The sequence below is a fragment of the Girardinichthys multiradiatus genome, chromosome 9 (genome assembly GCF_021462225.1).
Source record: "Girardinichthys multiradiatus isolate DD_20200921_A chromosome 9, DD_fGirMul_XY1, whole genome shotgun sequence".
Classification (NCBI taxonomy): Eukaryota; Metazoa; Chordata; class Actinopteri; order Cyprinodontiformes; family Goodeidae; genus Girardinichthys; species Girardinichthys multiradiatus.
The window spans coordinates 4,627,300-4,652,114 of NC_061802.1; the positions used below are offsets into that span (position 1 = coordinate 4,627,300).

Sequence of the window (24,815 nt, forward strand, 5' to 3'; positions counted from 1 at the left end):
CGCTGTGCCGGTCCGTTGTGGTGAAGAGAGAGCTGAGCCGAAAAGCGAAGCTCTCGATTTACCGGTCGGTCTACGTTCCTACCCTCACCTATGGTCATGAACTTTGGGTCATGACCGAAAGAACGAGATCCTGGATACAAGCAGCTGAAATGAGCTTCCTCCGGGCACTCCCTTAGAGATAGGGTGAGGAGCTCGGCCATCCGGGAGGGGCTCGGAGTAGAGCCGCTGCTCCTCCACATCGAGAGGAGCCAGTTGAGGTGGCTCGGGCATCTATACCGGATGCCTCCTGGACGCCTTCCTCGGGAGGTGTTCCAGGCACGTCCCACCGGGAGGAGGTCCAGGAGACGGCCCAGGACACGCTGGAGGGACTATGTCTCTCGGCTGGCCTGGGAATGCCTTGGGCTCCACCCGGAGGAGCTGGAGGAGGTGTCTGGGGAGAGGGGCGTCTGGGCGTCTCTGCTGAGTCTGCTGCCCCCGCGACCCGGTCCCAGATAAAGCGGAAGACGACGAGTGCGACGAGTACGAGTAATATTGGTGGTGTTAGGAATCTCCGTCTTTACACGGAAACAAAGCACACAATGTGTTAAAGCACACAACTGGTTCATATATCGGGCTTTGTGGAAAGTTCACATCTCATGTCTTTACAAACATAAATTTCAGTGTGTAGTATTTGATACATGGTTTATAAAAAACATTAGAATTAAAAATCGTATAAATATACTGTTCATTTGCAAATACTTATGAATGTTTTTAGCAAATACTTATAATTATCTCTTGTCATTACAGCTGTAAGTTATTTGGGATGTGTCTCTGCCAGTTTGACACATCTAGAAGCTCAAATATGTGCTCATTGCTCTCTGAAAAAACGTGAAGCTCAGACAATCTATTGTGTCTCTGGTTCTGTTTAGGGTTTCTGTCCTGCTGGAAAGTAAATCTCCAGCCTTACGTTTTTTGTAGCCTTAAACAGGTTTTCTACCAGGGGTTTTCTGTATTTACCTCCATCCATCTCGTTATCAATTTGTTCCAGCTTCCCTGTTCCTGCTGAAGAAATGCCTTCCCACAGCATGATGTTGCCATCACCATGTTTCTCTCTTTCACAATTATACACTACTTTGTATTGGTCTGCTACATAAAAAAACCCAAAAACAAAATCCAGTCCCATCCAGGAGTTTGTGGTGGTACCATGAGAAAATTTACGAGTTCAACAGGAATAAATCTTTTGCGAGGCGCATTGTTAGGGGTTTACATAGAGGTAAGGAATTGTATTATTTTCATTTCACAATTGTTATGGGTTTTGAGTTGACAAATGCTCTCACCCTGCTTAATCAAAGGCCAGAAGCAGAAGTTTTTTTCCACCAAAGTCTGGTTAGTCATTTTGCTAAAATTACATTTAAGAAAGTGAAAACTTCTTCGGTCAAAATGTCATTTACATCTCATCAAATCATAAAAAAAAAACTACAGGATGACACTGACAAGGAATATGTAGAGATCCTGACTATAAGTTGAAACAGTTTCCTAGTTTCCAAATGTGAACTTCCAGCAACTGTTAATCTGGTTGACTTGTTGAACGAACAGCTAACACCAACACACAGGTGGTGTTCACACAGCATGCAAGCTGCAGGGGAGTGTAGCGCATGCCAGGGGTCTGTGGGCTGCTGTGGCATCCAGCTCTCCTGCAGCTCAACTGTCTATTACATTGTTCTATATAGAGCCCCCTCCTCAGGGTGATGGCGTGCACATCTGCAGACTGTCTGTGAAGAGCAATTTAAACCAAAACATGTCCTGCTGCGTCTCTCCTACCATTGGACCGAAACACGACGGCAGCTGACACAATGGGACAGTGAAGGGCCTAATTATTGCCCCTATCATTTGCATAATTACAATGTATTTTTCCAAGGCAGAAGCAGTATAGAAATTGTAAATTGTAATGGACTCACCGTCTCTCCTTAGTGGAAGTCAGACTTAAATGAAGAGAGCCTCTACTGCTAGCCAGGCTCAGGCAAGAGGTCCCAATCAGCCAGCCTCACAGGCTGCACATTCAATAGGATTTAAAAAGCCAACTATGTGGAGAAATAAGAGCTTTGCCCCTCAAATCATATGGAATTACAGTGCTGGTTGCATATGGTGGGGAGCCAGTGGCAGGCACAAAAGCCTGCAGGAAGCAGCTATTTCTGTGTGTTTTATTAACCCAACCAAGCAATTTAATTCTTTTGTTCGGGGGAGTTCTACTTCATTGATTAACAAAAGCGGGGATATAATTTTTTCAGCCCCTTTTGAAAAGCCTGAAATGTCAAGCCTTTTAAAGGAGATTATTCTGCCTGTGTGTGATGAATAGAGCCCAGAGTAACCTTTTGTCTACAATTAAATATTCCAGCATAAATATAAAAGAAAATCAGAGATGGGGAAGATTGAGTCAGGAGAGATTGGAGAGGTAGATTCTCTGCCCGATAGTGGCAACAGCTTGGCTCTAATTAGATATGCCAGGCGGGCTGCGAGCAGTCACTCTCCACAGCACGCCGAGAGAGGAAGCAGCCTGAGAGAGGAGGACAGAGGAAACCTATCTGCTCATCTGTCTGTCCATCGCCTTCCTCTGGGCATCCACCAGGTATTTCTGGAGGCTGTTTTGTTTTGTTTTCTACAGTTATTTGTTTTGCCAGCATCTTTGCCACGGGAGAGGAAGAATTTAAAAGGCAATGCCTTCTGGGAACTGCATAAGTAGACAGAGCTGAATAAAAGAAAAAAGTTGTGAGATTGTTTATGATTCTCAGGACTGACTAGGAATGACAATGAGATACTTTGGGGACAGTGAGGGTTTTTTATTCACTCAGGAGGCAGACTGCTTGGAGGAGATGAAAAGACATGATATGAAGTTTTGTTTTTTGCAGCGCTGCATTTGATTGTGTTTCTGAAGTCATGGTTGGACTTGGCATTTGCATTGTTCTCCTTGGAGGATGAGCTGCAGGTGGACCTGTGATGATCTGCATGCTTTTATGGAAAAGTGGGCATTCCTGTGTTATTCTGAAAACATTTATCTGATGGTTAAAGTTTTCTTTTTAAAAGAGCAGAAGTTACTGTTGATGATTATAATCTGAAATTTGTTTAACTTTATTTGTATTTAACAACAACTCCCACACAAGTGTTAACTAATCTGCAGACTAATGTGTGCTAAGCCAGATTTTGACCTCCTGTCAGTGGATTATTTACCGACCAATCATTTTCCAGAGTGAGCCCATTAGGGATTCATGTCTAACTGTGGGCGTGGTGCTCCTTTGGCTCCCTGACATGATGTGTTTGTAGGTAAGAACATGGTTCCTGTTTGTCTGAGAATAATTTTTTTATGATTTTGTTCTTCTTATCTTATGCTCTTGTACGCTTGTTTTTTATCAACCTAGATCAGGGGTTGGCTCACCATGTTGAACTTTAAGAGATAACCAAAATTATCTGTTTTCAACATTCTTAACTTATACTCAGATTTTTTTAACAAGCCTGAAGGCAATGGATCAAAAGTGTTTTTAATTTATATTTTAATTTAGGAATGAAACAAGATGCTAGTAATATCTGAAGTTAAAGTCAGTATTTCAAAACTTAACCTTCTTATAAACTCGTATTAAGTCGAGTAAAAGTAGTTGTCAAATAAACTAATCCCTCAAAACACAAAGAAAGAAACTACTGTATATTGTTTTGTGAAAAATACCTCTACTGCATTTATATGTTGTCTATGTAACTCAGATGCATGTTTTCAGTTCAACACAACAAGGGTTGGGGAGATTATTTTGTATAAATTCAAGATTCAGGTGTATTTCTAAAATATTAGAGATGAATAAATCAGTCCCCCAAAGATTGCATTTAGCCATTTTCTTCTTGATTGGCTTTGATCTGTCATCACCAGGGCAGATTTTCAGTCCTTAAATGCATCAACAAGACCACAAGCAAATATTTACTTTTTCAGTGCATAAAATCAGATGAAGTTAAGGCATATTTGCTTATGCGGACATAGGGATACTCTTGTAATTTCAAAACGAGTGTGACTATCCACGCATTTCCTTCTTCTTGTGTTTTAGTCAGAATTCGAATTGGAACTGGCAGGTGAGACTTCAGAGAGAACCAAATATCGGTATCAACCCAGAAAAGTCTGATTGGTGCGTCTCAACTAAATATTCAAAGTTTGGACCTGTACAAGGTCATTTTTATATGAACAGATGTGTACAAACAAATTTTTTGAAGCTGTGATGATGCCATTTAAAAATGACCTCAAATCAGAATAAACTGCTTTAGCACAAAAACATTTTATGTTCAATAAAACAATTAAGGCAAGACTATATAATTGCCTTGATCTGACATATTTCTGAAGCACTGTTTATAACAACATGTAATGATGTGAGAAATGGACTGAAATACGTGAAAGGTGGCTTTTCTTGTCTGGGGAAAGTTAAAATATTCTTGACCTCACATTGTTATCAAGTAACTTCTTTAAATTAAGCTTATTTTCCAGCAGCTACTCCTTGAATCCTGCAAAGAGATCCTCTTGGATAATTGACCTGCAGTCACTCTGTGATAAATGAAAGAATTTGTGGCTAAGCTGTCCTATTGCCACGAAAGGCACCACAAACCAAGCTGTATTTGAACCAAGTTTATCATGCTTTAAGAGGCAACGATGTTTTCTAATTAGCTTAACGAGCTTAATTTTTCTTTCATGAGTCCAATATAATGTATGAAATGCTTATGAAAGTAATCTCCACACACTTTAAAACAGTTGTAAATTCAATTCTGTTGTTTCTTCCTCTTTTTAAGTATTCTTGCAGACTTTGCTTTTCTTTGCCATTAACGTATGATATAACTTCTATCACTGGCATGGGAGCAACCTTTTACCATCTCAGTTGCTCTCTTTGATGCATTTTTAGGTGAAATGATTTATTTTAAGTAATTTGAATGCTATTTTTTTTTCAAATCCATAATCAATCAAAGCCATAAAACAGCTAAAACAAGCAGACACCCCAACATAAAAGACCTGGTGAGAGTCAAACCGAACTCAAATGAAAAGCCAGCATAAGAAAGGGATTTTTCAGGAAGGACATGAGACTGTATGGACTCTGCAGCATGAATATACAGAGGCAGGTTGTTCAGAGACGAGGGGCTGCCACTGCAAAAGCTCACAGTGAACACTTAAACACAGCACTGGAGTAATTGTTTCTCTGACTCCCGCTGAAAATAAGAATGTCTGATTTTAAGGCTCTATATGTTTCTCTGCTATATCACACTGTTGGTTCCGTTGTGACAGCATCGAACTCTGACTTGGCCCAGAAGATCTGTCATTGAAAAATAAGGCAATAAATCCTGAATCTCTTAGAAAGTGATGTTGGTTCAAGCTTTCTCCCTCATTAGCTGTTTTCTTATTGTAGTGCTTAGTTCCAGTTTGATTTTGGAAGGTCTAGTTTATTTTGCTCTGTGTTCTCTGTACTTCCTGTTTTCTCACTCCTGTTTCTGAGTTTCTCTGTCTCCTTTTGTCTTTGTATTTGAGTCCCTTTCATGCTAAGTTGTGTTTTGTTTTCTAGTTTCTGGTCTGTGTGTTTATTTTTCTGCTGATTGTTCCATTGGATTCCCTCTGTTCTCAGGTTCCTCTTTGTTAATGGGTCTTCACTAATCCACTGGTCTCGCGTTTATCCGATGACATCTCCTCAGTATATATTCCCTTCTGGTTCTCTATACATGAGAGCTGCTAAAGAGTTTACTGCTGAAATAACGTCACAAAAATGTGACTCTGATGAATATCAGCCAAGTTATTTCAAGTATGTGTTACAGAATGTGCAGACCTGTTAATTGCTCAGCTAACAGCACACTTGGTGACATGGCTGTGGGCTTATTTGCATATAAAGTGGGTGGCGCTGATCCGATCACTTAGGACAGATTTCAGTGTTAATGATCATTGTTGGTTGTTATTCTACAATTCAGTCAGCGAGGATGGATGTTAATAACAGGGCCTTTTTGTAGTTCTTTCTGTTTTTCTTTCATGTGTTTTTGGGTTTTGGATTTCGTGTTTTGGATTCAAGTCTCAGTTTCTGGACTCCCTTTTTTGTAGGGTTTGGTTTGCTTTATTGAATGTCTTCATTTTTACATTTACCTCTGCCTCCTATCTGCTTGCATTTGCAAATACTCATTCAGAAGGCGTTATTGTTTTGGTATTGGTTATTGTTTATTGTTTTTACTTTAATATGCTTTAGACAAAGATGTTGGTTTGTGACCTTTCACTTCCCTTTTCATTCTCTTTATTTCCGGGTTTCTATACATTTTCCACATCAAAGTTCCATATTTTTTTGGGACTCAAATTCCCAGTGTTCTGAGTACCTTTTATTTTCCATTAAAAAAATTTATAGAAAAACAAAACTTCATAATATACAGGGGTTGGACAATGAAACTGAAACACCTGGTTTTAGACCACAATAATTTATTAGTATGGTGTAGGGCCTCCTTTTGCGGCCAATACAGCGTCAATTCGTCTTGGGAATGACGTATACAAGTCCTGCACAGTGGTCAGAGGGATTTTAAGCCATTCTTCTTGCAGGATAGTGGCCAGGTCACTACGTGATACTGGTGGAGGAAATTGTTTCCTGACTCGCTCCTCCAAAACACCCCAAAGTGGCTCAATAATATTTAGATCTGGTGACTGTGCAGGCCATGGGAGATGTTCAACTTCACTTTCATGTTCATCAAACCAATCTTTCACCAGTCTTGCTGTGTGTATTGGTGCATTGTCATCCTGATACACGGCACCGCCTTCAGGATACAATGTTTGAACCATTGGATGCACATGGTCCTCAAGAATGGTTCGGTAGTCCTTGGCAGTGACGTGCCCATCTAGCACAAGTATTGGGCCAAGGGAATTGGGCCAAGGGCAGCCCAAACCATCACTGATCCACCCCCATGCTTCATTCTGGCATTGGCGTGAGTGACCAAAGGTTTGGCTATAGCAGCCCGGCCGTGTATATTGACCCTGTGAAGCTCCCGACGGACAGTTCTGGTGGAAACAGGAGAGTTGAGGTGCATATTTAATTCTGCCGTTATTTGGGCAGCTGTGGTTTTATGTTTTTTGGATACAATCCGGGTTAGCACCCGAACATCTCTTTCAGACAGCTGTGGACAGGATGTGGTTCGTCCTTCTTGGTGGTATGCTGACATTACCCTGGATACCGTGGCTCTTGATACATCACAAAGACTTGCTGTCTTGGTCACAGATGCGCCAGCAAGACGTGCACCAACAATTTGCCCTCTTTTGAACTCTGGTACGTCACCCATAATGTTGTGTGCATTTCAATATTTTGAGCAAAACTGTGCTCTTACCCTGCTAATTGAACCTTCACACTCTGCTCTTACTGGTGTAATGTGCAATCAATGAAGACTGGCTACCAGGCTGGTCCAATTTAGCCATGAAACCTCCCACACTAAAATGACAGGTGTTTCAGTTTCATTGTCCAACCCCTGTATGTGTGGCAAATATTTCTTCAGAAAAAAATTTATACTTTTCAGTTTTTCTCATAACTGTAAGAAAGTGTTGGACCTCAGGAGTAATAACACATGACAGTTACCCCAAGGCATGCATGTACTGTCACAGCTCTAACACATATACATAAATCTCATGTCACCTTCATCCCAGCAGCCTGTTTCCTCCCAGAGGTCTTTATCGGAGCAATGTGGAGGACTGATTGGAGGCGACAGCAGTAATGACTGCAGGTCAGGAGGTGGCAGCCCTGTTATGATAAGTAAACTCTGAGGTCACACGCTTTAATGGTAGGCAGCCCTGACAGCTGATGATACCTGATAAATGCAGAAGAAATAATGTTTTGTTATTTTAACAGCTTGAATAAAAAAAACATTCCAAAATGAAATATGATTTTTGGAGCGTTTGCTTGTTGCTGAATTCCAGATGACTTGCATCAGTAAGGTAACAGTCTTGGAGATTCCTTCATTTAGTTAATTTAAAGGTATCTGGGCAATTCATATTATTTATAGAGCACCATCTTTTGTCATAAATAACATATATCTTGTTTTGTTTTTTTACGTTAGAAGTAGCCAGAATGCCTTTAAAATTAAAGGATCATTAACAACAGCTAGCATATGTCTTATTTTACTGTTAATTTAAGCTAAAGGTTACTTAACTGGCCGATTCATGCTTTTTGTTTAAAAAAATCAGTATCTAGTAAAATTCTTACTAAAGCTATTTGTGATTCATTTTTAACTTAAAGTCTTGCAAGATTGTGAGTCTATTAGAAAATGTTTCAAAATAGCTGCAGCGAAAAACTGCACCAGTTGGCAACTTCTGAGTCAGAATCATTTTCGTTGCCCAGGTTTTCAAAGTCTTGCAAAACTATTCACACCTCTTAAACATTTTCATATTCTGTGACTTTAAAGCCAAACACTTTACTGTGTTTTACTGGGGTTTGTTGTAAAGAACCAACACCAAGTAGTTTCTATTTATGAAGTAGAAGAAAAATGTTACAAAAATGTTTCACAAATAATCTAAAACTTATGTAGTGGCGATTGTGGCTAAGTGGGGAGAGCAGTCGTGATGCAATGCAAAAGTTGTGGGTTTGATTCCAGCTTTCTCCTGCAATATGTCAATGTGCCTCTGGGCAAAGCACTTAACTTCAATTTACCTACCAATCTGTGTATCAGCGTATGAATGTGTGCTTGTTGGTGAGTGTGATTGGGTGAATGTGGCTCTACTGTTAAGTGCTTTGAGTGGTCAGTATGACTGTTGAAAGCGCTACATAAGTTCACTCCATTTACCATTTATCTGCCCCACTCTCCCCTTTGAGTTGATGCTTTGTAGAATCACCTTTTACTACAGTTATAGTTGTATACACCATAAACACTGTACCACAAATTAACAGTTCAAATTCATGAAAATGATAATCATGTTAAGTTTATTGTATCTTTACTAAAGAAGCAATGCAACCAGAAACACAAAGAATCAGTTTTTTTTACCTCCTTAGATTTACAGTCAAACATGCAGGAAGGCAGCTGGACACACAGTGGTAGGTGGACAGACATCTACAGACACTTAGAGCACATTTACAAATCTGGCATAATGCTGATTTTTACTTTTCCCAAAGAAGAGTGCTAGGTTGGCAGAAAGGAAACAAGAATTATTCAATCAGCTCTTCCACCACATCCAGATTTGACTGCAGCCACGTAAAGCTGACCACCTAATCCTTTTATCAAACCCTCCGATGGAGCATTCGTATTGGAAATGCTTGGAGAGAGAAATAATATTAAGGTCATTTCTATCTCTGGTTTATTTTATCCTTTAAAAATAACCCATGCTTTCCATTTTTTTATCTTGAGACAATAATTACTTCAGGTTTGGGGATGGGGAACTGACTGCTTATTATGAATGTTCTCTGCCCACAGAGCGGAATCTCTGCCTTCATCAGAAATAACATTTTTCTTTTTCGTTAAATAAGACATATATACATTTAAAAATACATCATCTGTGGAAATATGGTGAGCCTTGGTCAAACGGGTTTGAGGGAAAATGTGATGTGGTGATGGTGATGATGACAAGGGTCTTCTTGGAGTACTTTACAGGTTTCTGTCTCAAGGTGCCCAGCACTTAAAGAGAGCATCTGTATTTTATTTATGATCCTGATGTAATTTAAAAAGCAACTGTTTGCATCAATTTATTCAAGCTTTACAAAGAAGAAAGTAAAAGAAATTCATACAGCTGGTCAGAGATTTTACAAACAAGAACTTCTTTCAGATTGAACTTCTTTAAAATTGTAACTATTTGTCTTTTCTATATTAAGCTAATGTATTTTAGCACAAGCTTGATATTTAATCATTAGTTCTAATTGGTCAGTTTGAAAATAATCTAAAAAGGACAACACTGGTAAAACTATGTCTCTTTTATCCATCTTTGAGAGCAGGGTTTAGTTTGAATTACACTTTGTGGTATAGAGACAACCTGCTCATTTATTTTGGTCTCGTCACTTCTTTGGATTTAATCGGCATGCAAGTCATAGGTTTTCATATTGTATCTCAGGGCTGCTAGTCATTTTGCTACTTCACCCTTTTGTACTTTAGCAATTTTGGTAATTTCATACCTGAGTTTTTCTGACAGATTATGATTATTCATAACAACCATGTGTCATTTTGACTTGCTTTTACAGCCAGTGTTTTAAACAAATTTTCTATAAAGTTATACCATTTCTGGGAAATGAAGTGTGATTAAGCTAGTGGTATCAGCACTGTATGAACAAATTGTCTTTTAAAGACTGCTGTCTTGCTTTGAGAAGCCCTATAGGTTGGGCATGCAGTAAATTATGGTCCACACTTATGTTTGAAGAGTAATGCAAAAGCAACTGGATGGAAAATGTCAAAATAGCATAAATAACATGGCAGCACGATGTAACAACTAACCGTGTTTTTCTGATCCACACCAAGTAATTGTATTAGTATTAGTCAAAACATAATCAGGCTGTGACGAACATTTGTCTTGTTTTTTAACCAAAGCAACTTAGAAAATATTAATAAATATCTAATATATTAAGTAAAAATAATACAAATGCTGAAAGGTATGGGTTAGAGCAAAGGAAATGTGTAATATGACAGAGATAAACAAAAAAAAGAATTATTAACTGTATTAATCTGTACTGGACTTTTTAACCATGGTGAGCATGGTGTTCGCAGCATCATGCTGTGGGAATGCTGGGATAGGGAAGCTGGTCAGAGTTGGTGGAAGGACAATTCAGAGAGAAAGCATGTTAAGAGCTGCAAAAGCCTTAAGATTGGGTAGGAGGTTCACCTTCTAGCAGGACAACAATCCAAAACATACAACCAGAGTTACACTGGATGGGTTAGATCAAAGCACATTCACTTTGACTGGAATGGTTAATGGCAAGACTTGGCAAAATTCATGTTCAAGGCAAGGCAGGGCAAATATATTTGTATGGCAACAAGACAATTCAAAGTGATAAAAAACAGTATATTGCAGTGAAACAAAACAAAAAAGTACTTTGCTGTGGCATAATACAGAGAAGTGAAGAAAGGTTTGGGGGATTATATAGCTTTTGAATAAGATGGGCCCCAGGATGGAACCTTGAGGAACCCCATATGTGATTTTTGTCAACTCTGATGTAAAGTTACTGATAAAGTAACACTTAAACCAGCCAAGTACTGTACCAAATGACAATCCAGTTTTCCAGTCTCTCTAGTAATAGATCGTAATTAACAATGTCGAATGCTGCACTGAGATCAAATAATACAATGTGGTTTTGCACAGTCTAAATATATGTGGTTGTAACTGAACACCTTGACAGGGACAGTCTCGGGAAAGTGGTAAGCACGGAAATCTGACTGGAAGACGTCAAAGTGGCTGGTCATTATTAAGAAGGTATTCAACTGTTGAAACACAGGTTTTTCAACAATGGGAGATGAATGGGGGATTTTAGATGGGCCTGTAATTTTGCAATATCAAAACAGTAGTTTGATAATTGCTTTTCTTAAGACCTGGTGGAAAACACCTGACAACATGGATGAGTTTATTATTTGAACTAAATCAGATGCTATCACAAGCAAAACTTTAAAGCTGTGGGTAAAATATCAAGACAGCAGATTGAGGAACGTAGTTGAAATATAATTTCCTCTAAGTTTTTGTAGTTGATTTGGTAGAATTGTGTCATTTTGTCAAAATTAGTTTTGCATTGGTGCTGGACTTGATATTGATGCACAGACTACTCTTCTAATCTTCTGAATTTTTTCAGTAAAGAAGTTAGCAAATTCATTGCAGGCCTTGTTAGAGAGGAGTTCAGATGCTACAGACACAGGAGGGTTTGTAAACCTGTCAACTGTAGCAAACAAGGCAAGAGCATTATTAATGTTTCTGCTGATGATTTCAAAACAGAGAGATTGCATTGCATTTGTCAGCTGTAAGTTATTTCTGTGAAGACTCTCTTTATAGATGTCACTGTGAACCTGGAATCCAGTCTTTCGCCACCTCTGTTTGACTTTTCCACACCCCCTTTGATCAATCTTACAGGTGGAGCATTTCTCCTCTGAGATTTCTTCTTTTTTGTGGCACTAGTGGCCTCTATTTTTACAGTATTTGTTTTCAAAGTAGGCAGACAGAGGGGTGCAGAGAGAGGGGGAGGACATGCAAAGTCATGCAAATGTTGCCAGGGCTGGGACTTGAACGGCGGACGGATGCGTCGAGGACTGAAGCCTCTGTGTGTGGGTCACGCGCTCAACCCCTACACCACCAGCACCGTGCCCTGAGATTTCTTCTTACCAGACACAACCCTGACCATATTTGGAGCAATGGAAACAATGTCTGAAATTTTAGAATGGAAGTTGACTAACAGCTCATTTACTGGGTTACAGGACAAAGTGGAAATGGAAGAGTAAACTTGGGGCGACTGTGGCTGAGTGGAAAGAGTAGTTGTCTTGCAATCCAAAGGTTGTGGGTTAGATTCCAACTCCTCCTGTCACATGTCGATGTGCTCCTGGGCAAGGCACTTAACCCCTAGTTAACCAACACTCTGTGTATCGGTATATATAGTGTGTGCGCATTTGTGAGTGCTATTGTGTGAATTAGGGTAAAGCGCTTTGAGTTGTTGGTATGACTAGAAAAATGCTACAGAAATGCCGTCCATTTACAAACCCAGAAAGACCTGCAGCTGTAGTTCCAGCACAAGATGCTTCTGAAGGCACTGAATCAGGATGAGTTGAATACAATGCACATCACACCTCTCAGATATTTATTTGAAAAAGAGTTTGTCAACCATGTATCAATTTTGCTTGATTTTGAAAATATGGACTAGTTTGCGTAGGTCTCTCATATAAACCTAGATAAAATAAATCTAAGCTTGTAGTTGTAACACGTTCAAGGAGGATCAATACTCTGCAGGAGATGTTTGTCCTTAAAGTCTGACTCCTCGCAGTCTTTTACTGTCAAACTGGGTGTCGTCCCCAGAGCAACTGGCTCCAGCATGTTCAGAAACTTGTCCTGAGTTCAAAGGTCAACGTCGGTAATGAATATGTTCATTCAAGTGTTGATGCAACACTGAGTTGCTCAGTATATGAATCAAATCTTTGCTCTAGACAGGAAACACCAAGAGTGCATTGAATTGACCCTTAGCAGCACTTTAACAAGTAAATAGTTTTCCTGCCACCCAACCTCAGTCGTGGTTACTGTTTTTACCACACTGATGGAACAGCCCATCTTTTGACCTCGACACAGATGTGCAGTTAATGGCACCAGAATTTAACTGACCCTTTCCCATTAGACTTTTAGCCAGAGTGACCATGCAGAGACCCAGACCATTTTCCATTTCTTTGCACTGTCAGGTAGGATGATGTGATAATGGGAAAACAAGTCATAGTTCACTCTGCACTGGGTACTCAGATGTGTCTGTGTGTGGGTGCATTTTCATCTAGCAGCCTGTAATCCTTCTGAGGAAAATAAGTGCAGAGTGAGTGTTGGATCGAAAGTACCAGCTTATAAACTATGTCTTGTATGCAGTCAGTCTGATTAAAACAAAATGTGTGTGTGTATTTATTACTGAAAGTGATCTCTGCTAAATTTTTGACCCTGTGTCCTATTGTAGGACCACTTAAAGTAAAGCCTACAATGACACAACACTTGTGTGAGGAAAGCACACAGTTTCTCTCAGAATCATAGACATTATGTAGTTTGTTTCAATCAAGGTGAGCAACCCAGAGAGAATGTAAGGTAGCAAGACAAGAACAACGAAGGAAAGGAGTGAAAAAAGGAAGCAGGCTCTTCTTTCAGAGTTCTCCATGTCAGCCATGTAAGAACGCCGCCAAACCAATAATTTTGTCAAGTTCTTTTTTTAGCCGAGCGGCTGAAGCGTCTTTGGATTGCCACATGTATAAAGGCAGCCCATATAAAGCCATTCACAGCAGTGAATGAGCATGCCATCTGTGGAGCTTTCTTATTTCCTCTTCTCTTTTCTTCTCCTTTTTCAAGCCTTGTAATCAAATTTGAGCAAAATCAAATGGCGGGAGGATAGAAGGAGAGCAGTGGGGTGGGGGGGGGGTTCAATGAAAGTACCTTTTGTTGGTCTGAAACGAGCAAGTAATTTACAAAATGCCCTTCCTTTGTGCAGGGGGCTAAAGGAAGAAAGAAATCAGTAGCTTTTAGAAGCTAGGCCTTGCGCTGCGACTGGCAAGATAATGAAAGCCGCCTTGTGTTTGTGGGCTAGAGAGCATCTCAAAGGCAGAGCGGGCCCAGCTCAGGGTTAGCTCGACTGCTAGAAAAAAAACACAAAACAAAACCAAAAGGAAGAAAAAAAGTGTTCCTCAGTATGTGTGTGAGTTTGTGTATTTTGTAAAGAGCAGCCAAACAAGACTACTCTTAGCAGACACTCTGAGGAACATACAGAGTTGTGGATGCCGAAGAGAGAAGAGGAGCATAAGAACTCTTCGACTGCCAACAACACTCCTGATTCCGTCTTACCTGTTGTCCTGCTGCAGATGCATCTACCTGGTAACCCCTCTGCAGAGTCTGAAGCAGAAATGAAGATAAGGAGGAGGAGGAGAGAGCATTAAGATCATTGTGCTGCAGGATTACAAAGTACAGGGGATTTAAGCTGACTGGATGCACAGTGACGAGCATCCTTCTCTTGCAAGGATTTGGTTGTAGCATTATCTGAGGACATCAGGATACGTTGCTCTCATCTATGATTACAGGTCAGTGTCATGTATTTTTAATGCACATCAAACAGCAAATACTGTTACTTATGGATAAAAATCAACTTAAACTTGCTAGATAATTAACAGGTGGTGGAAAATGCTACAAGATCTGTGAATGTAAAGTGTTTTTGTGTGGCCTGCAGATTTGATCCTGATTTACAGCGATCGGAGTGATACCTGAAGTATTGTCCCGCTGTACACTGGTGAGTTCTGACAGATTACATTCTCTGCTTCTCTCACTCTGTAAACCTGCTCTGCAACAGTTGCAACAGAACCATCTCTACCTGTCCTTCCGCTGTCTTTTTTTTTGTTTTTGCCCTTCTTACTCAACCATTGGTTTACATGCAAAACTGTGATCCTGTTTGAGTTTGTTTGGTTAACATTGTATCATCTCCTAGTAGCGTGTAAAATGATTGCAAGTCAAGTGGCTTTTTTTTATTTATGGAGCTTTTTGCAAGAGGAGAAACATTAACATCTCAGTGTTTTTTGTTTTTCCAAGCTTAAAGTTAGAATCATTTTTATTCACCCAAATTCTTGTTGTTTGTGTAAATTTGAGCAATGTAGTAATGCATATGATGCTGTAACAGCAACATATCACTTAATCCCCACTTTACTTAATCAGAACAGCTAGATAATTAAACTTAAACTTAAATAAATAAACTTATTTTTAATGAATTTTAAGGGTGAGTTAAAAACAGGACTGCATTTCATCACAGTAGATATTTAGTTAAATATGTTTTACTGTTTTATTCAGCAGATGATACTGTAACATAACACTTTCAAGGAAGCCTGTAAGCTAGCTGATGTTCAATGATCAGCTGAATGTTATGTAAAGAAAAAGAAGTAAAGAAAAATTACTTTTAAAAGTACTAATACAGTTGACACACTTTTTTGGTTTGCTGCAAAAATCTGCACTGTTGTAAAGATAAGCAGATAATTAAGAATGATATGAAGTTACACCCCAAATTTCAATGACATTTTACCACAACTTTCTCTCTTTAATCTACTCAACAAACCCTGGTTATGTTATTATAAACTGAGACTGATTTCTCTTCATTAACATAAATGTCTAGTAGCTCTGCTTCAATGTTGTCCTCTTTGTCTTGATTGTCCTGCTGCTGGCCGTGAAGTTGAAATAGTTGTCAACCGTGTTTAATAATTCAAGCACTGTGGCTTTCAGGCTTGAATGGATTTCTTATCAAAATGCAAATCACCACACCTGTAGAATTCTCCAAAAATCATTTTCCATCTTTATTCATCTATCTAATGATATTCACTGTAAAAGCTATGAAAAACAAGAAGCTTTTTGGATCTTCTGAAAATAAGAAGCCAAAAGTATGATTGTATGATGTATGACAGGGAGAAATGGAACCGTAAGATCAAAGATCGATCAATCAAACAATAGAAACTTTCATCAGAGTTCACTCCAGCAGCAGCAGTCATAGCTGGACAGTCAAATAGCAACAGAACAGCTAAAAGATTAAGTGTAGCAACAGTTTGTGTGTAGAATAAATACAGAATCACTGAAATGAATTACAGCTGCACAATATGAATCATTATCATGATCACAATTCATGCATGTGCAAGATTACAATTGCATTGTGCTGTTTACATAGATTAATTACACACAGACTGTTTTCAAGCCTTTATTTGTGTTAATTATGATGATTTCCTGCTTACAGCTAATGAAAAGACAACAATTAAGGTTAGAATATTACATCAGACCAATAGAAAATATTCTTTAATACAGAAATGTGGGCTTGATGAAAAGTATGTTTAATACCTGCTTAAAGGTTTTATTTTCAAAAGTTGCATTGAAGTGACAAACGAGCCTTATCGGAACAAATAATCTAATTTATTGAATATGACTGCAGATCTTAGTAATCAAGATGCTAAAGTTAAAGGAGTATGATGGGGATCAGTCTGATGATGAAAGAGAGGAGAGTGAAGAATGTATCGCAATATTCAGTTTCCTGATTTTCTAATATTGTACAGCTCTAAAAGAGACCAAGAGAAACTTAAAACACACATTCAAAACCACTATCTTTTGCAGATAATAATGTTACACTTTCACAATTCATGCTGTGTTTGTACTATAGTGGCCGCTATATTAGTACCACCCAATAGCACATTTCCTAGAGCATGTATTAAAATATGTTGTGACAGTTTTTAAACACTTAGGCAGGTTTGGTATTGATGTAAATGTTAAGGGAACCTGTCAGACCTGTAAACCAACCTACGGTAGAATAAGGAGGACAATAACTTGTCTCTGTATGAGAAATATTCCATTGTGAAGATTTCATTCCATAAATGTCCAACATTGCTGGATTAAATTGTTCATGTTCTGAGATACACATTAAAAGAGCAACCAGCCCGCAGGGCTTTGTATCATCAACTGCTTTGTATCAAAACTTTAAAATCTGTGGACATTACAAACTTCCTGAATCTGAAGTGATTTTATTTTTGTTTGTATTGTAACTGTTATCAAGGCTGAAATCCTGACTGGGGCTCTATTTGGGCTAGTAGCCTAAACAAGAAAATATGTACAAAGTTTGTTATAGTTATACCTTTCCAGAAGGCCTCAAGTGACTTTACATAAGGTATGAAGTATAATCGCTGTGACAGAACCATCTGTTATATGACTGAAAATCCTAGCTATTATCATTAGAACTGAAGAAGAGTATTTTTCACCCTCTCTCTTTCCCTTTCTTGGACACCCATCAGCTGAACAGGGTGTCAGGATCAGGGCAAACCATGTGAAATACTTTACAGTCACACATTTCTGCAACCTGGGATGAAACTTTCCTTGGGTTTTAAACCATAACTGCTGTAAAAAATTTTGTATTTGTCTGATTTCACAGTTTGCTGTCACAGTGGGTGGTATCCTATATCCCCATACCACTGAATCAGCAAAAATGACTGAGTTTGAAAGTTGTTTGCCAAGAATAACAAGTATTTTAGCTGTGAAACTGGAATTAAATTAACAAGACTACAGTTGTTGTTTTTTCACCTCCTAGTGTTATTTTATTTGCAAATAACGCGAATACTATTACATTTGATAATTCCTTTATATCTAAAATTTTAAATTTAAAACAATTTGAACTTGTATATGCTGAAAGAGTCAAATCACATTTAGTTGTATTTGCATTCTCAATAAACAAATGTAATATATATTTAGATTTGTGGTCTAAAATTTAAGCTTTTATGGGAGGCCCTGATGGTTTGGGGGCCCTCAGCATTGTGGCCTCCTGTTGGGCCGATTCTAGCTGCACATTAGGTAGAAAGAGAGAAGGAAGTGGAGGTGATGAAAACTCAAAATCCCCCAGACGTTTCATTCTTTATTATATTAAACACAAAATTAGCTTGTATGTTGCAGTTTGGGCAGAAATGTAATAAGGTAAAGTAATTGGAAATAAAAAACTGGTGTTAAATAGGAGATTTTACAGGATTTTTAAACAATAACTAAATTAAATGTATTTACCACTGAATACATTTGGATCTTCGGTCACCCAAACTTCAGATATTCTCACTTTACTTTTAAAACCAAGCAAGCAACATTCAAATGAGTTGATTTCTCTGTTGGCACAATAAAATGTCATAATTTGCACCAGAACAAAATGCTAGTTATAAGTAGTTTGGAACAGAGCGAGTAATGAGCTATCTCGATATTTAGCAGACAGTCCCGGACTGTCTGGAGGGTTACAGTCACTTAGTCACATGGCATGCATCGATGCTTTGATTGTTACCAACACACCACTGAACCCCAAGCCTCCCCATCTGAGGGGTGTGTGTGCAGTCAGGTTTCAGTTGTTGATGCTACAGAGGAAATCACTGGGTTGAAGTTAAACAAATTAGCTTTTTTTAATACAGCCAACTGACTCAATTAAAATGTACATTCACTTTTTTTTTTTTTTTAACTTATCCTTGGTCTTCCTGCATTCAAACATCCATCCATAAATCTCAGCCCTTGGGAAGGGTATTTTGGTTTCCAAATCGCTGTACATACTTTAAAACCATGTATGCAGCAGTGGTTCTTGCATAAACTGCACCCTGGATGAGCCCCTGCTTCTGTCTCAACCAGTGAAAATGCTGAAAAAAATCAGAGATTTAGGGTAGGGATATAAATGCAGTGCAGTCTCACACAGAGCTTGTAGGTTAGTCTCCTTATGCTCAACAACAAACAAGGGGTTCCAACTCAACAACCATTGTACAAAAGCAACAGAAAACCTTTCAAAGGCACAAATGACCAATTGTTTATTTTGTATCTAGTGCTTTTGCACCTCCTTTCTTTCACACCAAACCTTTGGAACACTTTGTACCATGCCAGAGTGTGCTTTCTGCCCTAAACCCATCCTGGACCCTGAAATGGACCAGAGAACCGTACCCTGGCATGGTCACGACCCAAGACCCTGTAGCGGTTTGCTTGCAGTGTGAATGTGTTCTGTATACAATGTGATATAAGAGCTGCTCATTTCAGTAGAAGAAGAAGAAGAAAAGCACAAATCCGAAGACAAAAGATTCTGAAAATGTCTCGTGGGGCCAACTGGAGTAGCGAAGAGGTGCAGGCGCACAGCTACATTTGAAAACCAAAGTAGCAACAGAAACCCAGATGAGACGGACTTCATTGCCCTTTTTTATTTCAATTAGTGCAAAACTAGAGCAATACTGGAACTGCATAACGCTGTTTGGTCCGGTCTAAAAATCTCTGTGCAAAAACAAATCATGCCAACTGAAGGTGTGAATCTTTTCACTTTTACTAGACCCTAGACCAATCCTTGGACTGGACCAACAGTGTGAATGCACCCTTATTTCCCCCCAGGCAACTACCCATATGGCTCATATTAAAAACTATCCCTGACTGTATGGAGGAACCATTTGGTCTTTTTTAGATTTATATTAGATTAAGCAGACATTAGTTTTCGGTGCAAGGCATGAGCCACCATGATATTCTCACAGATCACCACAGTTTTCTGGTGTTGCAGTAAGTAAACACATTTTTAAAACCAAAGCATACAGCATAATTAATTAGGTAAAAAACGATCAGAAGGTTTTGACATTGTTGTGAATTCAGTTCCGGCCCCTTGTGCAGCAGAAAATTAAAATCATGAAATAACTTTAGTTCAACAGTGGTTCAAGCTCCAGTAAACAGGATGCTGAGTTAGAACTCACATTCCATCTAGGAATACAAGAATGACTGAAACCCATGTGTCCTTTCCACCATGACATCTGAGAAATACCTGTTGTGATAGAAGATAATAGCTGAGGGATCCTATGATGATATATTGCCTTCTGCTTGCAACTCTGCTTACAGTTTGTATAATAATCATATATAAAGGCAATCTTGTTTTATGAAGTCTACAAACAAAAAGCATCATTCATTTTTATATCCAGCTGCTTCTTTTTAGTTTCCATGCCTCCTTCTTGTCATTTTGATTGCCAATCTGACCCACATGCAGAAAACACTCAAAGAGAAAAAGTTTAACGTGTTTATTTGATCACAGGTCGGATGGAGGTGGCATCTGGGACTGGAACCTCTCGGCTGCATGGAAGGGGAACAGGTAAGTAGAGGATGATGACAAAGGGGATTTTGCGGAGTGAGGTATCTTACAGTTTGTTGCAGGTGCTGGTTCGCCGGAGGGTAGTTATTCCGGGTCTGGTAAGTTTGGTAAGCCTGGTCACTTTGATAACTGATCCTTTCCACAGATCAGAACTTTGATTCGTTGTTTCCTTACTGATTTGGTCCAGTGGTGCCGCTCGCTGGAGGGTGGACAGGTTTCGCTCGGAGAAGCTGAGGTTATGGAATCCAACGGCTGCCAGCAAAGCCTGACTGGAAATCTTGGCAACGAGGTGAGGTCAGGTAGGTTCTTCAAGGAGCTTGAACTGGGTCCTAAACTGAACCTGGAAAATAAGCGAGGACGAGACTGATGAGTCAAAGCTTAGAATAAACATGGGTATCATAAACATGGCCAGTTGAATGTACCACAGAGGCGAAACACTCAGGCGTCGAAGTGCTGGCAGCATGCTCCTTATAAACCTCCCAGCTTGATCAAGGAGATGGAGAACACCTGTCCAAACCCAACAGCACACAAGCGACTCCTAGAGGCGAAGCAAAGTAAATAGCAGGCACAAAAATACAAACAGGAACTCCCAGAGCCCGACATCATCCCCCCTCAACGGCCGCCGCCTGGTGGCCCAGAAGAACCAAGTGAAGAGCAGTAATCATCAATCAAGGAAAGGTCGCAGATAAACGACCGAGAAACCCAGGAATGGTCCTCAGGACCATAACCCTCCCAGTCAACTAGGTATTGCCAGCCCCTACCAAGTGCAGTTCTTTGAATGGCTTGGTCAGTTAAATCCCACACACACTTACAGGGGCGAGTGTGATGCTTAACAAAAGGAACAGCTATTTCCTTCTGATCAGCAGGGAATAATGGTGGTTGGTAGCCTAAAGAGACCTCAAACGGTGAACGATCAGTAGCAGCTGAATGTGGGCATTATGGGAGTACTCCACCCAAGGCAAATAATCACTCCAATCTATGGGGTTAGTGGAGGTCAGACACCTGAGGACGCTTTCAAGCTCCTGATTCATACGTTCAGTCTGACCGTTGGACTGGGGGTGATACCCTGAGGTTAGTGAAACTTTGGCTTCTAAAGCCAAACAAAACTGTCTCCATACTTGGGAGGTAAACTGGGGACCACGGTCTGAAAGAATTTATTGTGGAATTCCATGAAGCTGAAAAAGGTTTTTTACTAGCAAATGGGCTGTTTGGTAGGCGGAAGGCAGCTTCTTAAGGGGAATGAGGTGACAGGCCTTGGAAAAACGGTCAATGATTGTGAGGATAATGGTCATGCCGCGAGAATTATGCAGTCCGGTAACAAAATCAAGGGCGATGTGAGACCAAGGGTGTGCTGGGATACTAAGTGGCTGTAGCAAGCCTGCTGGAGGCTGATTAGAGGACTTGTTTCGGGCACATGTTGCACAAGCTTTGACATACTCGGTAACATCCTTATGCAACGATGGCCACCAGAATCTCCTGGAGATCAAACCCACCGTCCGACTGGAACCAGGATGAGCAGATAGTTTGGTCGAATGAAACCAGTGAATTAGTCGTGCCCTGACGGAGGAGGGAACATAAGTACGATTAGGAGGACCAGTCTTAGGATCAGGTTCATGATGTAGAGCTTGCTGCACTACATTCTCAATCTCCCATGTTATACAGCCAACTATGCAGCTGGGGGGTAAGATGGGAGCCGGTTGCTCTTCAGTGCCGTCGGGACAAAACTGATGGGAAAGGGCATCTGGTTTCTGGTTCTTAGAGCCTGGTCTGTAAGAGATGCTGAGGTTAAACCGGGAAAAGAAAAGGGACCAACGGGATTGAGCCGTTTAGCTGATTACAGGTAAGTAAATTTTTGTGATCAGTCCATTCCAGAATAGGATGCTCAGCAACCTCCAGCCAATGTCGCCACTCCTCCAGTGCTAGTTTGATGGCTAGCAGCTCTCTGTCCCCCACATCATAGTTTCGCTCCGCATTAGTTAGTCTGCGGGAAAAAAAAGCACAAGGATGAAGCCGTTCATCAAGGTCAGAGTTTTGTGAGAGTACAGCTCCAACCCTCATATCTGAGGCATCAACCTCCAATGTAAACTATTTGTCTGGGTTAGGTTGGACCAGGATGGGTGCTTGAGAGAATTTTCCGTTTCAACTGATGAAAGGCTCGATCAGCTTCTGGATTCCACTTAAACTGGACCTTAGAAGAAGTTAGTGCAGTCAGGGGAGCGGCTGTTTGGCTGTAGTTGCAGATAAACCTCCGATAGAAATTTGCAAATCCTAGAAACCTCTGGAGCTGTTTGCAAGAATCAGGAAGTGGCCAATCCAAGACGGCCTTGATCTTGTCTAGATCGGACTGAACCTGTCCACTCTCTAGAATAAATCCCAGGAAGGTGACTGAATCCTTATGAAACTCACATTTCTCCGCTTTAATGATTAGTCGGTTCTCCAAAAGACTTTGTAGAACTAAGTGGACATGATGGCGATGTTCATTGATGTCCTTAGAGTAGATAAGGATGTCATCTAAATACACAAACACAAAAATGTTCAAAGAATCTCTCAAAACGTCATTGACTAGTGCCTGGAATACAGCTGGCGCAGTGCTGAGTCCAAAAGGCATAACAAGGTACTCAAAGTGCCCTAAAGGCATTGTGAATACGGACGAGGTGATAAGCATTGGGTAAATCCAATTTGGTGAAAACAGTGGAACAATGTACTGGTTCAAAGGCAGAAGAGAGTAAAGGTAATGGATATTTATTTTTAACAGTTATTTGATTAAGTCCGCGGTAATCTATACAAGAACGTAATGATCCATCCTTTTTTGCAACAAAGAAAAAACCAGCACCTAGTGGAGAAGATGATGGACGGATGATACCAGCTGCCAGAGATTCAGAGATATATTTTTCCATGGTGGCTCGTTCAGGATTTGAAATGTTGTATAGGTGACTTGAAGGTAAAGGTGCTCCAGGAAGAAGATCTATTGCGCAGTCATAGGGCCAGTGAGGAGGCAGAGACAAGGCCCTAGACTTACTGAACACCATCCTCAGGTCATGATACTCAGTGGGGACTTGAGTGAGATCTGAAGGCTCCTCCTCCTTGCATTCCGAAACAGAGACGTTAGGTTGGACAGCCGACTGTAAACAAAAAGATAAGCATTTAGATGACCAGGATTCAACACGGACTTCGGTCCAGTTAAGCTGCGGATTATGAAACTGTAACCATGGAAGGCCTAGAACCACAGAGCTTTCAGATATTGGAAACACAAGGAGTGTGATATATTCTCTGTGATTACCTGATATGATTAGTTCGAGTAGCTTGGTCTGGTGAGTTATGGAGTGAAGGGAACTACCATCCAAAGCCTGTACTTGACGTGACACAGGAAGCGGTTCGGTCTCAATCTGGTATTTGCTGACCAGGGCTTGATCAATTAAATTCTGATTGCTACCAGAATCAATCAGGGCTGAAAAACTGATAAGTTTGTTGTTATACAACAAAGTAGCAGGCAAGGTGAATCTAGGGGTCTTAGAGTTACAATGCTGGTCTGCTCCCCCATTACAGTCGATGGACCCCCCTTTTTGGCCGAAGAGGGCAGGAAAAGACAAAATGATCTGGTGATCCACAATAAAAACAGTCATTTGCTTCTTTTCGATGCTGTCGCTCATCAGGTGTAAGTCTGGTCCTACCTAATTGCATGGGTTCTGGTTCAGGCAAACTGAACGGCTGGGGCGCTGCGGAAATGGATCTAGATCCAGAAAGTAATGGTAACTTATTCACTGCGGGCCCAGAGCGGGCCCTTCTCCATTCTCTCATGCGTGAATCGATACGTATAGCTAAGGCAATAAAGTCATTTAATTCCTTAGGTTCGTCTATCAGAGCTAACTCGTCTTTAACAGCCTCATCCAGTGATTGAAAAAATGCGGCTTTAAGTGCTTGCTGATCCCACCCTGAAGCTGCTGCTAATGTGCAGAAATCTACTGAAAACTCAGTTAGAAGTTTGTTTTGTTGTAGCGCCCACAAACGGCGGGCAATATGTGTCTGATCTGTCTCCTGTGCAAATGTTTGGTTGAACTCTTGAATAAATTGTTCATAGGTGCATCTGAACTGATTACTGTCTGTAAACCTGGATTCAGCCCATCGAAGAGCTCTTCCTGTTAATAATCCTAATGTGTAAGAAATCTTGACGTCATCATGAGGGAATGATTGAGGTGATCGGTTGAAAACCAGTTTACACTGTAGTAAAAAACCTCCACAATCTCTGATCTCCCCAGAAGATTTCTCCGGGTTTGGGGAAGTTACGTTACGTCCGGAAGGTAGTTGTTGAGTCGGAGCAAGTTCAGTAGCACCACCAGGCGAAGGGGAGTCCTTGGTACTGAGAACATGCTGTAAGAGAGAGGAAATCTGTTCAAGTTGTTGATTTGTTTGTCTTTGTTGTTCATGAAGAGATCGGAGAGATTAACCTTGAGCCTGAATTTGGTGACTATGTTCAGTTAGGGTTCTTTTCAGTGTTTCTGCTGGGTCGGCTTGGCCTGAGTGTTCTGTCATTTGGTTGCCAATCTGACCCAC

General features: G+C 40.2%; 1 long non-coding RNA gene across 4 annotated transcripts in view; it reads left to right on the forward strand.

Moving 5' to 3' along the window:
* Window positions 1-2,514: 2,514 nt before the first annotated feature.
* Window positions 2,515-24,815, forward strand: part of LOC124873976 — a 223,444-nt gene continuing 201,143 nt past the window's right edge. For 2 of the 4 annotated variants that reach the window (XR_007039680.1, XR_007039679.1), the window contains exons 1-3: window positions 2,515-2,605; window positions 14,488-14,703; window positions 14,850-14,909. This is a non-coding gene — a long non-coding RNA (uncharacterized LOC124873976). Of the gene's footprint in view, window positions 2,606-14,485; window positions 14,704-14,849; window positions 14,910-24,815 lie in introns of those variants that run through there. The other 2 variants (XR_007039681.1, XR_007039682.1) reach the window with 2 other exon arrangements.